Below are 14,622 nucleotides of genomic sequence, written 5' to 3' on the forward strand. Positions count from 1 at the left end.
GCAGCTGCAGGCTCCCCCAACAGGGCAGCCTTCCCTATAAAATTCCAGTGTGGAGTAGCAGGCAGGAATGCCTCTCCCTGTAAACATCCTGCTTTAAAGATGAAAGTGAAGAGAATGAGTTAAACCATAACTGACAGAGTCTTACTGCCAAAATCACCAATCACATAAGCAACTCTAGCGGCCAAAGAAAGGGGTGAGTAAGGTGAGTAAAGAGAAGCCAGGATTGCTAATATATTGGAGAAATAAAACAGAAATAGGGAATAAATAAATACTTTTCCCTCACACCAAAGAAAAATAGGAGAATCCAGCCAAGAAGAGGAAGGCTCTTTAAAGTTTGCATGAGAATTTTGTTAGCCCCTAGGGTTAAAGAATCCCTTCTGAGTGAAGGGGCAGCCAAAGCACTGTGATTTCTCGTGTTTTTAGAAGCAAGCCCCAACGCTAAGTAGAATATCTGCCAACTGCCTCTTAAATGTCATGTATTAATTGAATCACAGTGGGCATGTCCTCTGTATTGTCACAGAGCAGGTAGACTGCTGGCACTTATAGTCTTAACTATTTTTAAAAATTGCATGACAGGAGTTCCCATCATGGCTCAGTGGTTAATGAATCTGACTAGGAACCATGAGGTTGCAGGTTCAATCCCTGGCCTCGCTCAGTGGGTTAAGGATCTGGCGTTGCCATGAGCTGTGGTGTAGGTTGCAGACGCGGCTCAGATCCTGCGTTGCTGTGACTGTGGCATAGGCAAGTGGATACAGCACTGATTAGACCCCTAGCCTGGGAACCGCCATATGCTTCAAGTGCAGCCCTAGAAAAGACAAAAAGTCAAAAAAAAATTGCATGACATATAGTAACTTTTAATATTTCAGGCATACTGTTAAACTATTCTGCAAAGAGGGAGTGGAGAGAACAGTTTATCCAAGTAGTCAATGAGCTTTGCTAACTTTTCAGTGGACTTGTCTCAATGGGAATTTGTAATTGTAATTTAATATATCATCCATGTCATCTGGATTTATTTGTTGGTAAAAATAAAACCAAGGAAAGAGTGTCTATTGAAAGGATATAAAAAGTCAGAAGCCTGGAAAAAAAAGAAAATAATAGACTAGGTATAGGACTATGTACCAAGCCAAGCATTTGTAGAAGGTCTGGTAGCAGTACCACTTAATATTTTCAACAGGATGGTACCTCTAGAATGAATGGGCTTTGTTCCTCTGATATTTGTGTTTCTTCATCTGAGATTCAAGATCATGCAAGAAAAACATGACTTAGTTTTGTCATTCCATTTGGTCAAATTTTGGTGATTTGCCCTCCCCTTGATTACACTGGAGTAGCAAAAGAAAACATAATGGATGGAACAATTTGATCTTCTATGTTGGAAGAGCAGTCATCTGGATTTGCTGCTGCAAATAAGTGTATATCAAGGTGAATAATTAATCGTCAAAAATTAAATAGGGCTATCCTCAGGAAGAAGGAGTCTTAAATATTATTTAATACACACCACTTTGTTGCATAGAGGGTATATCACATATTAACATGAGTTATCTACAAAAAGTGTATGGGCTACAGTGACATTTAGAAAGTTGGTTATTAGCAAAGGTCTTTTGGGTGTATCCTTAAAGAATATCAAGAAACTATTAGGAATTCTCGTTGTGGCTCAGCGGGTTACGAGCCTGACTGATACCCCTGAGGATGTGGATTTGATCCCTGGCCTTACTCAGCGGTTTAAGGATCTGGCGCTGCCGTGAACTGTGGTGCAGGTCACAGATGCAGCTTGGATCCCGCCTTGCTGTGGCTGTGGCATAGGCTGGCAGCTAGAGCTCTGATTCAACCCCTATCCTGTGAACTTTCATATGCCACAGGTGCAGCCTTAAAAAAAAAAAAAAAAAAAAGAAGGAAACTACTACATGGCTCCACCTTTTAACTTCACCACTCACAAGTTATATTTCTGTAAGTTTTATGGAAGCTTGAAAGTATGAAATCAGCTAGTCCCCCAAACTGAGAAATACTACGCTGAAAGAGAAGAGGATTAGAAAAAAGACACAATTTGCTTGGGGAGCCAAACCTAAAACTCTTTCATAAAGCACAAACTTTAAGAGAGGGATAAAACCATCACAGGTCAGCATCGTTTCCTCTTCTGGGAAGACACAAATGCAAATCCTAATTTAGAATCCTAGTTTAAGACCTCAGGATTCCTCCAGTCAACCAGAGATGTGCTCACTGCTGATATTTAGTAAATGTTAGTTGAAAGAAAAATTTTGAATGAGTAACTAGATTAACTCTACATGTATTAGACAATTTTCCAGAGTGTACAAGTTTAACCATCTATTTTGAAATGAGTCAGTACCAGTTTTCTCTTTTCCCATATCCTCAAAGCCTATAACATCATACTTTTAGCATTCTATGAGGAAACCACAATGAAAAAGCAAAACAAAACAGACAAACAAAACAAAACCACAGCTAACTTAAGAGAAAGCCATATTCATTCCTGATAGATCTATCGTAAAGAATTTATCTCAGAAGTTCAAGGCTCTATGGTTTCTGGGCACCAATAAATCCCAGCATAATCAAGTCAGATGATAGGGGGAACATTCTAATTTTAATTTTGCCTTGAGATTTATGACGTTTCTAGTCATGTTTTGAATCAGTTAGTAAAATGAATGGATAACAGGTTCTGTAGGAATGGCTGGGTATTCAGGGAAATTTTCCGGGAACTTCTTGCAAAAACATATTAAAATTTAAGGGGACGGAGTTCCCGTCGTGGTGCAGTGGTTAACGAATCCGACTAGGAACCATGAGGTTGCGGGTTCGGTCCCTGCCCCTGCTCAGTGGATTAACGATCCGGCGTTGCCGTGAGCTGTGGTGTAGGTTGCAGACACGGCTCGGATCCCGCGTTGCTGTGGCTCTGGCGTAGGCCAGTGGCTGCAGCTCCGATTAGACCCCTAGCCTGGGAACCTCCATATGCTGTGGGGAGCGGCCCAAAGAAATAGCAAAAAAAAAAAAAAAAAGACCAAAAAAAAAAAAAATTTAAGGGGAGATCAGAAAATACAACCACTCCTTTGATTAACTATCACAGCTCTTTGCTATTGTTTCTAAACTCTAGCATGCAGATTTTTATCCCATTTGGAAATGTTATCCTGATAGAAAGTGGCCCACCAGTACTTAAGTTTATTTCTGACTTCTTGCTAATAGAAGGACTAAGAATTTATTGTTTTTTGAAAGGTGGTTAAGTGAACAGAGCAACAGATTGGAACAAGTAAAGTTCCCAATAGCCTTGTCAGGTTTGTGATTCATATACAAAAAGTAGACATCCACATGGTCAAGTTGAAGTGGCTGTCCTTTGATGAGTGACATTTTTATTTAGGAACAAATTGAGTTCCACTTGTGCCTGGAAACATATCTATAAATTAGATCCCCCGATGTCTAAAAATGAGATATGTAATTTCAAGTGAAACAATAGTATTGCCCCAATCTAAAGAGAACTAAAAGGATATTTGCTATTATTATATCCATGGGAATTTTTTGATAAAAAATACATAGCTTTTTCCAGTTTGGATTGGCTCTGAAATGTGGCAGTATTGGTACCAACTGAAATAGTTATTAGATCTGATTCATAGAGTTCTTGGTAATAGAAAAAGCATGCCCACGTTCCCATGACTCAGGTCTTGGTTAACAAATCTTTACACCATAAATCTGACGTAGCCCTATTCAGGGGGCTCTCAAGCCCTATGAGATACCACCTCCTCCATCTTTAAATTAAAAACTGAATTAAAACACCCAGTAGTGGCGAGAGTGTAGAGAAAGTGTTTTTTTAAACGGGCTGTTGAGAGTGTAACTTGGTATAACTTTCTGCAGACTAACATGGCATGTTACTGAAGGTCTTTAAAATGTGCCTCCCCCTGGCCTAACATTTTCTTTTCGAAGATTTATCTTAGAAAAATCAGTAAACAAATGAGTGAAGATATATGTACACACATGATCACATACGTGATCACTAGCCTGTTGTAAACAGTTGCAGTCTGTTAGATGCAACCTAAATACCTAAAAAATAAAGGACTTCTTATAACATGGCCTGTCGCTCTAATAAACCACTCTACAGTCATTAGTAATGAGGCTGCTGCTCTGAAAATATAGACGTGAGAATAGATTCACAATACATTATTAATTTAAAAAATCTGGAATTTCCTATCGTGGCTCGGTGGTAATGAAACTGACTGGTATCCATGAGGATGCATGTTCGATCCCTGGCCTCACTCAGTGGGTTAAAGATCTGGTGCTGCCATGATCTGTGGTGTAGGCCGGCAGCTGCAGCTCTGATTCAAGCCCTATCCTGCGAACTTTCATATGCCATGGGTGCGGCCCTAAAAAGACAAAAATAAAAAATCGGGTTATAGGAATTTATGCAAATATAACATCAATAATTATGTTACCTATATATTACATATTATTATCTGTTACATAAATTATGCGCTTGATATGTGTAGAAAATGAGTAATAGGATTATGGCTTATTCTTCGATATATTCTTTTTTTAAGTAGAAATAAATAGACATGTAAATATATAAACTGAGAGGCTAAAATAAATTACAAACTAAGGGAAAAGTTCTTTAAAGGGTAAGAAGACTGACTACCTCCATGGAAAGACACATCCATCCTGCCTCATTATTATCTGCACTGTTTTCACTCCAGAAGAAGGCCTTGGAAAGAGGTGGATCTGTGGACCCATCGTATTTCCCTGGGAATGGGGCTGAGCTGTGACTCCTATTGTCCTCTTTTACAAGTGGTAACATTTCTCAATGTCATAGAATTGAGGAGCTGTGGCCACTAGAAATAGAGTAAAAAGCAGGAGGGAGGGGGCTTAAAACTAATATAAACAAAACCAGCAGATCCTTTACAAACAAGACTAAACAACAAGAATGTGGGATAGAATTCCCAGGGCTAGGGATTGAAAAGAGACATTGGGGATGGTTGAAAGGGGGAGGCAGTCACATACGTGCTGCTCAAGCAACAGGGTAAAGCCCAGATTACTTCCGGCGTAGTAGACACCCCGTTCTCACTGAAAGGAGTGCACGAGTGGCAGTGATGAAAATGACACAGTCACAATCCTCCAAGCCTGTAAAATCCAAAGGAAAGGCCACCTGCTCAGGTAGGTGTCAATGTGTTGCTTGGGAGACAATGAGCTCTTGTATAACCCTTATCAAAGCAACTAAATGCTTAAGTCATTTCCCTTCAAGGAAGCCTCCTCTCCTTTCATCCAGATGGTTGGTCCTGCCCCTTCTAGAATATTTGAATGTCATATCTAAAAAGAAAACAAAACTGGAGTTCCCATTGTGGCTTAGTAGGTTAAGAACCTGACTAGTATCCATGAGGATGTGGGTTCCATCCCTGGCCTCCTTCAGTGGGTTAAGGATCTGGTATTGCCACAAACTGTGGTGTAGATCCCAGATGTGGCTAGGATTCTGCATTGCTATGACTGTGACATCGGCCGGCAGCTGCAGCTCCAACTCAACGCCTGGGCTGGGAACGTCCATGTGCTGCAGGAGGGAGGAAGGAAGGAAGGAAGGAAAGAAGTGGGGGGAGAAGAAAGGAAGGGAGCAAGAGCCACATAACCTAAAAGTTGAGAGTCATGTTTTATTTGGGGACCTTACTGAGGACTATAGCCCAGGAATCAGCCTCTCAGACAGCTCTGAGGAGCTCTGCCAAAGTGGTAATGGATAGGGGGTTTTTGCTGGAAAAAATCCATGTAGTTAATCACCCAGAGATGACTGCTAATCACAAAAAACAGACAGCTCAAGTTCATGAGTATAATGCTTTTCTGTGAATGGAAAGATGCAAGAGTTTGGACTCATTGAAATTATTCCTTTGATATGCATTTTAACTATCTAGAGCCAGTATCCTACTTTTCTCCATTATGAATTCCCCTCAGGGTTTACCACTGGTGGCTGATGGATTGATGGAGGGCAATATTTTTGTTTGCTGGAAATGGCAGGTAACATTCTTCGTCCACCAGAACCACCCTCATACTGTTAGTATCCCTGAGGTCAAGAAAGGGTTCTTTGCACTTAAGGCTAAGTTTCCAGTTTTCTGGAAAACACTTTTCCCTTAGTTCTTGGATGGATCTGCTTGAGTGCCCTGAAAGGTTAGGGATTTCTCTGTTAAGAGGTTTTAAATGGGAACCTCTTATCTTATCATTACTATTATCATAAAAATAATGGCCGGTAACAGGAATGGAGGAAGGACGTCCTATGCCTGTTACTGGAACTAAGCCTCTTCAGAGCAGTCATCTCAATGAATCCTCAGGCATCCTTTCTACCTTCATATCAAAGATGAAGACACTGAGGGTGAGAGAAGTTAAGTAACTGCCCAAGGTCATTCACATGGAAAGGAGGCTGATGTGGGATTCAAATCTAGGTGGTAGTATTCAAATCTTAAGATGTGACAGCTCTTCTGCTTCTGTGTGGAACAGAACATATTAGAATGTTTATTTACGGTAACGTGTTTAAAGTAACTGTAATAATTAACAAAGCCTGACAGGTGTGACCAAGCAAGAGGTCCACTAGGGACTCAGAATTTGGATTGTTCAGATATTCTTCCATTTCTTTTAATAACAAAAGTGGGAAATTGATGGAGTAGAACCCCATCAAGCATCTTTAGTTTTTTTCTTTTTGGCCCTAACCTAAGGAATACATTCATGATACATAACAAGACATGAATGAACCCTGTAGCTTTGAAAAGGAAAGATAGCCGAAGCATAGAGCATCGCATCATAGTAACACACCTGAAGGGAAATGCCCTCTAAGGATGGAGTATTTGGTAAGTGGTAACCATTTGGAAACCAGGGGTAAAATGAAAATTGCCTGCTAAGTCTCAGAACATTTCAGCTGAGAATGCTTAAAAATAAAATACCCGAGAAAACTATTTGCAGTTACATTTGTACATGACCTTATTAGATCTTCATTCAAGGTTGTCACTGTCAACGTCAAGCACTCATTCAGTCATGCAGTAAATGTTTATGGAACATGTACATCATGCTGTGGCGCTAGGCACTGGGGTGACCCAGGCTGAGTTCCTATTCTCTTCTCTGAGGGGAAGCAAGGACAGACCTTGGGCGCTTAATATCTTAATAGTATATAGTAGGGATGAAAGGAACAGATGCACATTAACATAAAGACATATACGCTTGCCCACATATATGCATATGCTTTCGTGCCGCGCTGCAGGAGAGAAATATCAATCACACAGAAGTTATTAACAGAATGTCTGGGTGGCTTCCGCCTTGATCACAGAAGATTTCGTGGATGAGCTGAGTTTTGAAAAGTTTTTGGGAAAAATGACAGAATAAAGGATGGTGGCACAGAATATGGAGACATTTTCTGTGTGGGGAGAGAGAGTGACGCAGAGGCTCTGAGGAATATCTCTAACGGGTATAATGTGAATTAAAAAAGATCTCAGGTGAACCGGTTAGTGGAGGTTCAAATATCAGAATTGATGTGTATATTTTTCAGAATATTTCTAAAGGGAATCTAAACAAAAGACAAAACAAAACACCCTCTCCGGACCCTTTCTTTAGAATCTAAAGCCTTTATATATGACATAACACATAATCGTTACAATTAATTCTAGCAATAAATAAATAAATAAATAAATAAATGTAAACCGAAATCCTTTTCAAAGGCTTTGGCTTTAAATCAAACTGGGATAAAGCCCGATCATTACAAAATTACTTTTTAAACTTAAAAATGTTACTTCTTTTGCATTCAGGTCCTCTATACTGGGGGGTTATTGGGATTCAATGCATGTAAGCACCTTAGTGCACTGTCAGAAACATAGTGCATGCTCATTAAAAGTAAGCTAATTTATTATCAATAATACCTCTTTACTGTCTCATTAAAAATACAGCACACATGAGAGTTCCTTTGTGGCACTGTGGGTTAAGGATCCATTGTTGGCACTACAACAGCTTGGGTCACCACTGTGGTGTGGGTTCGAACCCTAGCCTGGGACCTTCTACATACTGTGAAAATAAATATATATGTATGTATATGTGGAGATATAAATAAGATAGATAGATAGATAGATAGATAATCCCACAATGATTGATGCACAGTAATATGCAATTCATTTTTTTGCTTAAAAAGTAGGTTTATTGGAGTTCCCACTGTGGCCCTGTGGGTTAAGGGCCTAACATAGTCTCTGTGAGTTTTCGTGTTCAATCCCTGGCCTGGCTCAGTGGGTTAAGGATCTGGCATTGCCACAAGCTGCAGCATAGGTCGCAGATGCATCTCAGATGGATCTGGAGTTGCCATGGCTGTGGTGTAGGCCAGCAGCTGAAACTCCAACTCAACCCCTAGCCCAGGAACTTTCATATGCCACAGGTGTGGCTGTAAAAAGAGAAAAAAAAAAATAGGTTTATTGTGGTATTGCCGTATTTTGGAACTTGCGGCAAGCGATGCGGTGCAATACTGAATAGAGACCTACCTGTAAGGACATCAGAGTCTATGAAAACCATTTTCAATTAACCGCAATGACTAGTGAGGGCAGGGAGGTGGTCCTGATTTGATCCCTGATCTGTTGTTTATTTTTCTATTAATTCCTAAGAAATTTCAGGCTCTCTAATGTATTTTTTTTCTGGTTATCAGAAAACATTTCAAAATGCCTCTAGCACACTGTACAATTGAAGCATTTTTGTACTTTCAAAAATATGTTTTGGTTAATAAAGTATTTTTACCCTCATAGGATATGATGCTCACAAGGGGCCTGTGAGATAAGCCCAGGGCTGGAGAGGATGAGTGGAGGGCTGGGGAGATGACTGGAGAAAACTGACGTTTCAAGGATTTAAATCACTTGTCCATGCTCCCAGAACGAGGGAGTAGGAAAGAAGGAATTTTTTCTGCTTTAGGTTGCCTCTGCATAGAATGAATGAGTCACCTTTTATTTCTTGGACTCTAGGCTGCGCCAGCCCTAAGGAAGTGTGTGAGTCTCAGGCATGTGTTTGTGAAATTTTCTGCTTTCTTCTTCAACCACTCTTTCCTTTTTCTTGTCAAATTCAGGTCCCTGTTGCTTCTGGGCTGCTGGACAGACACTAAGATCACACCTCTGCCCGTTCCTTCTCTTTGCTTGTGGTCAAATATACTTTAATCCATAATAATAATAACTGGAATAAAATGTGGGAATTCCTACCATGGTGCAGTGGGTTAAGAATCTAACTGCAGGAGTTCCCGTCGTGGCTCAGTGGTTAACGAATCCGACTAGGAACCATGAGGATGCAGGTTCGACTCCTGGCCTTGCTCAGTGGGTTAAGGAGCCGGCATTGCCGTGAGCTGTGGTGTAGATTGCAGACTCGGCTCGGCGTAGGCCGGCAGCTACAGCTCCGATTGGACCTCTAGCCTGGGAGCCTCCATACGCCGCAGGAGCAGCCCAAGAAATGGCAAAAAGACGAAAAAAAAAAAAAAAGAATCTAACTGAAGTGGCTTGGGTTCTGTGGAGGCACGGGTTTGATTCCCTGCCTGGCAGAGTGGAATAAAGGATCTGGCATTACTGCAGATGTAGCATAGGCCACAGCTGCAACTCGGATTCAACCCCTGGCCCAGGAACTTACATAGCCCACAAGTGTGGCCATAAAATTAAAAACAAAACAAAACAAAAATGTGGTATAGCCACACAATAGAAAATTATTTAGCAATAAAATACAGTACTGGTATATCTTATGACATGGATGGAACTTGAAAACATTATGCTGAGTGAAAGAAACCAGATGTAAAAGATGACATATGGTATGATTCCATTTATACGAAATGTTGAATAGGAATATGATATGGATATAGTTTGATATCAGTTGGAAGACAGCAAAAGCAAATCCCTGGAAACAGAAAGCAGATTAGTGATTGCCAAAGGCAGCTGAGGAGGCTGGGGAATGACCACTAATGGGTAGGGAAGTTCTTTCTTTCTTTCTTTCTTTCTTTGTCTTTTTAGGGCAACACCCATGGCATATGGAGGATCCCAGGCTAGGGGTTGAATCTGAACACAGCTGCCAGCCTACACCACAGCTCAGGGCAATGCCAGATCCTTAACCTGCTGAGCAAGGCCAGGGATCAAACCTGGGTTCTCATGGATACTAGTCAGAATCGTTTCTGCTGAGCCATGATGGGAACTCCAGGGAGGTTCTTTTTGAGGTGACCAAGTATTCTAAAATGAGAGGGGGGTATAGGGTATTTACCACCGTAAATACACGAGAAGTCATTGAATTATACATTTAAATGAGTTAATGGCATGGGATATGGATTATACCTCAATAAGTCTGTTAAAAATAATACGAGTATGGCCCTAAAAAGACAATAATAATAATAATAATAGGAATGGCAAACATTTTTGTAACCATTTCATATATGCATATGATATTTTGCATTTAGCAACTTGGCATATATTCAGTTTGCCTATCTATTGAACCGCCCCAAACCACTGTGGCAAAATGTCTGAAATAGCCACTGTCTACTGCTTTACCTTTTTATGTCACCCAAACTATCTGGCTACATAGCTATCAACCAAATTTTAGAACTTTGGAAATGGAGGCTTCAAGAGTTCTTAGACCTCCGTTCACCAGCATTGCTTCCTAAAGTCGTGGCACCAAAGTATTACCACCTCAGTGGCTTCAAAAACACACGTGCATTAGCTTCTGTTTCTGGAGCCCAGACATCCAAACCCAGCCCCAGGAGATAAAATCAAGGGGTTAGCCTCTTTTTGGAGGCTCCAGGGGAGAGTCTGTTTCCTGGCCTTCTCTGGCTTTCAGCAGCCTTAACTTGCAGCCCCTTCTTCTTTCTTCAAAGACAGCAGTGTGACATCTTCAGATCCCTCTCTTTAACTGTGGCCGTCCTTACTGCCTTCTGTGGGGGTCCTTGTGATTACAGTGGGCCCTCCTGGATAATCGGGATAATCTCCTCATCTCAAAATGCTTGACAGTCACACCAGTGAGGTCCCATTTGCCACAAGAGGAAATGGATCCACGGGTTCTGGGGATTAGGAGGTAGAAATCCCTGGGGGCGGAGGGGAGCGTTATGTAGCCAAAGATAGTTGGAGTGCTGCTAAGTGGTAATGTGGTAACGTTGAATTCGTGTTTCCCAAATTGAAGAACGATGCCTTTACTACTTTACCGTGTATGTGTCATATAACAGTGGCTGGGTATAAGGTGCTAGGTTTGAAATTCCTAGAGCTAGGAATTTCACCTACCGTAACAAAATATCTGTGTCTGTGTGTGTGTGTGTGTGTGTGTGTGTGTGTGTGTGTGTGTGTGTGTGCCCGTGCTAGGCAGAGGGAGGGTTTTTTTCCCCAAGACAACAGACAGGGGCAGAAAAAAAGGTTCAGTTTCACTTTGCCCGTTGCATCCTTGGCCCTCCCTCTTGATTAATAAGGCAATAATGTAGATTTACTTGTACCTCCTTTATTTGATAAATTCTGTTTCTAGTAGAAGAAAACGGATTCCATCAGCAGGCAAATCACTTAATAGTTTTCAAATGACAACTATAATTCTTTCTCAGCTGTTTCTACATGTGCGAAGAGAAGCAGAGTACTAAGGCAGTTACATGAATAATTTAAACAATAAACTTCTATTGGCTCAATTATCTGATTATTTCAACAAGCATCTGGTTAACAATTTTAAGTTTTTATTTGCTAATTTTTTTTTCATTTACTCAAACACTTGCAGAAATTGCTTTATAATAAGTCATTTATTTCTTCTGTGCTCTAAGTTCAGTAGCAAGCATTCAGTGAGCAACTATTATATGCTAGACATCGTGCTCACTTCTATAGTGGCTGAAAAGGCAACAAGCAACGAATCTCATTCTTGTGGAGTTTTCAGTTCTAACAGGAGAATTGCACCAATAATAATATAACATGGCAGAGTGTAAAGGTCATGATCAAAGTAGGAAAAAATGATGGTAAATGTGTTTAGAGGGAGAACCATAATTCATTTGGCAAGAACGAGGTGAAACTTTTGGTAGGAGGATAGGTGAGAGTTTTCAAGGCAGAGGTAGCCTAAGGGAGTGTTGTTGGTGGAAAGAACCACAAAGTAAGAAGGCAGGAAAACCTAGGAGTAATCTTGGGAACTACAAGTCTCCTAGTTAAGCCGGGGAACAGGGAACATACAAGGAGTTCCCAAGAACTAAGAGACTAAAAGGCACTATTTACGTCGAGCATCTAAAAGCATCTAGTTTATTCATCCCATACCCTAGTAGTTTTCAGTATGTTTGTACTGAAGAGATGATTAGGCAATGTCTGAAGACACTTGGATTTCCATATGGGGGTGAGAGGGCATGTGGGGGAGGGAGAAGGGAGGGCAATACTGCCATCTAGTGGACAGAGGCCAGGGAGGCTGCTTAACATCCTAGGAGGCATAGAGAGAGCATCACCCCCTAGCACCCCTAGCAAAACAAAGAATTATCTGACTCAGCATGCCAAAACCATGCTACAGGTAATAAACTCCACAGTAACCTTAGGAGGTTGTATTATTATTTCCTTATTTGACAGATGAGGAAATTATGGCATTTCAAGATTACACATCTTGCCTGAGATCATTAATAGTAAATGGCAGATGGAGATGAGAGTCACCTTATAGAGAGAGAAATGTGGATATAATCAAGAAATCAATAAGAGTCTCTCAGCATGAGCAGGTCAATCATTGGAGCTGTAGTTACAGGACAATAGATGTAAAGTGCTTAGCCCAGTGCCCGGGGCCATAGTAAGCACCAATAAGTCCCCTGGTTCCCTGCTGATTTAAATGATAGCTAGTGCTTTCAGAGATGCATCAGCTCTGAGGAGGCTCCACTGGAGGAAGGAGAGACTGGGGACTAAAAGATGGGTCTGGGACCAGGGCAGAGTGTTCAGAGTCTGAGCTGGAGTGAAAGCATGTGGTGTGTACAGGAAGGGACACGTGGCAAAAAATGTTACCCACAGGGGACCTGGCGAGCCTGACAGATGAACGAAGGTGTGCGTGTGTGTCCGGGGGAGTTTTGAAGGTGACTCTGGTTTTGAACATGAGAAACTAATTTTCACCTCACCACCATGAAGGGAACAGCTGCCGTGTTAGGAATGATTATACTTACTTAAAACAGACAAACGGAGACACAGTAAGGTCAAGCAATTAGTTCAAGGTCACACCACATCAGAAGATTCCTTTAGAAACTTCGGAGAAGAAAAGCTTGACCTTTTTAAAGATACAATAACTGAATCTTTATAGGAGAGATAAGGACAAAATGACATTTTCTTTAATATGCTTCCAAAAAACAGTTTTAACATTCATTTTGCTATGTATGTGTATAGATGAAAGTAACTTTAACCTCTACCCAGACATTCTGGCTGAATGAGATATGTAGAGATATTCAGGCAGCATTCCCCAAAGAGTGTGGAGCGAAATTCTGGGTTTTTTTTTTTTTTTGTTTTGTTTTTTGTCACATGGGCTACAGTATTAAGGGAAAGCCAAAAAAAATAACTTGGCTGGTCAGGTAACACCATGTGAGAGAGAAGAAGACCTATGGTAACTGAAAGCTTGGTAAAATACATTTATTAATAATAGCAAATACCACTAATGCTTAATGAGTGCCCATTCAATACCAGCAATTGTGCTAACTGTTCCACGTGCATTATCTCATTTTTATCCTCATAACTCTGACACAGATTGGCCAGTGATAGATGAGGTCCCTGAGGCTTAAAGAGGTTAAATGACTTACCCAAAGTCACAAAGCTTGGAAGTAGTGGAGCCCATATTCAAACCTCTAAGATTTTACCTGCTATTATATATGTAGCTAGAAATTAGGAACATAAATTCTTCCTTTTTTTTTTTTTTTTTTTGTATGTGACAGAATATATATAAGACTGGGTGAGGAAGTTCCCTGGTGGCACAGCAGGTTAGGGGGTTAGGGATCAGGCTTTGTCCCTGCTGTGGCTGGGGTTGTTGCCATAGCGCGGGTTCTGTCCCTGGCCCAGGAACTCCCACATGCCATAAGCATGGCCAAAAAAAAAAACATACTGGGTGCATGATTGTTGTTCCGCTAAATCCTACCTAAGGGTAGCCAGGAGAATAGTTCATGTTCAGGGGACAGCCTGCCTCCCTCTCAACTCCTACCTTTACTCCTTCTCAATGCTGTGTAGTTGGCTTCCAAATCTAACTTTTTACCATCCTAGCTCTCCTTTCAAAGATTTGAATTCAGCATCTTCCCTGTGAATTCCATGAGTAGAGGATACAGCCATGAACATGAAAGGCAGTGCCCCTACCCCACCCCCTGCCCGCTCCCATGGACAAGCCATGTCAATAGAGGGAGACAAACACCACACCACAAAGAGAGACAATCAGATAAGTGCTCTGCACAAAATTAAAATATGGGGGGATATGACAGACATTGCTCGGCTATTTCAGGTGCCTGGGAGAGACAGCCTCTCTCAGAAGATGGGAAAGCTCAGTGCTGCAAAGAGCAGAGAAGAAATGTTCTAGGCGGGGGAACAGCTATCACCAAGACCCTATGGTCCACAGAGAGAGCTGGAGCTCTGGGCTGGAGAACCTAAGATGTGGGCGCAGAGGAGGTGAAATATTGAAGGCTGAAGAAAGGCTGAGAGGAGGTTGACACAAGGAAAAGTAGTATTT

The 14,622-nt window shown here is 41.2% G+C and overlaps 1 protein-coding gene across 14 annotated transcripts in view; it reads left to right on the plus strand.

The window, feature by feature from the left end:
- Positions 1 to 14,622, plus strand: part of LRRC4C (leucine rich repeat containing 4C) — a 1,216,912-nt gene that overhangs the window by 1,014,041 nt on the left and 188,249 nt on the right. The window lies entirely within an intron of this gene.

Source organism: Sus scrofa, chromosome 2, assembly GCF_000003025.6.
Source record: "Sus scrofa isolate TJ Tabasco breed Duroc chromosome 2, Sscrofa11.1, whole genome shotgun sequence".
In the NCBI taxonomy this organism is placed as follows: domain Eukaryota; kingdom Metazoa; phylum Chordata; class Mammalia; order Artiodactyla; family Suidae; genus Sus; species Sus scrofa.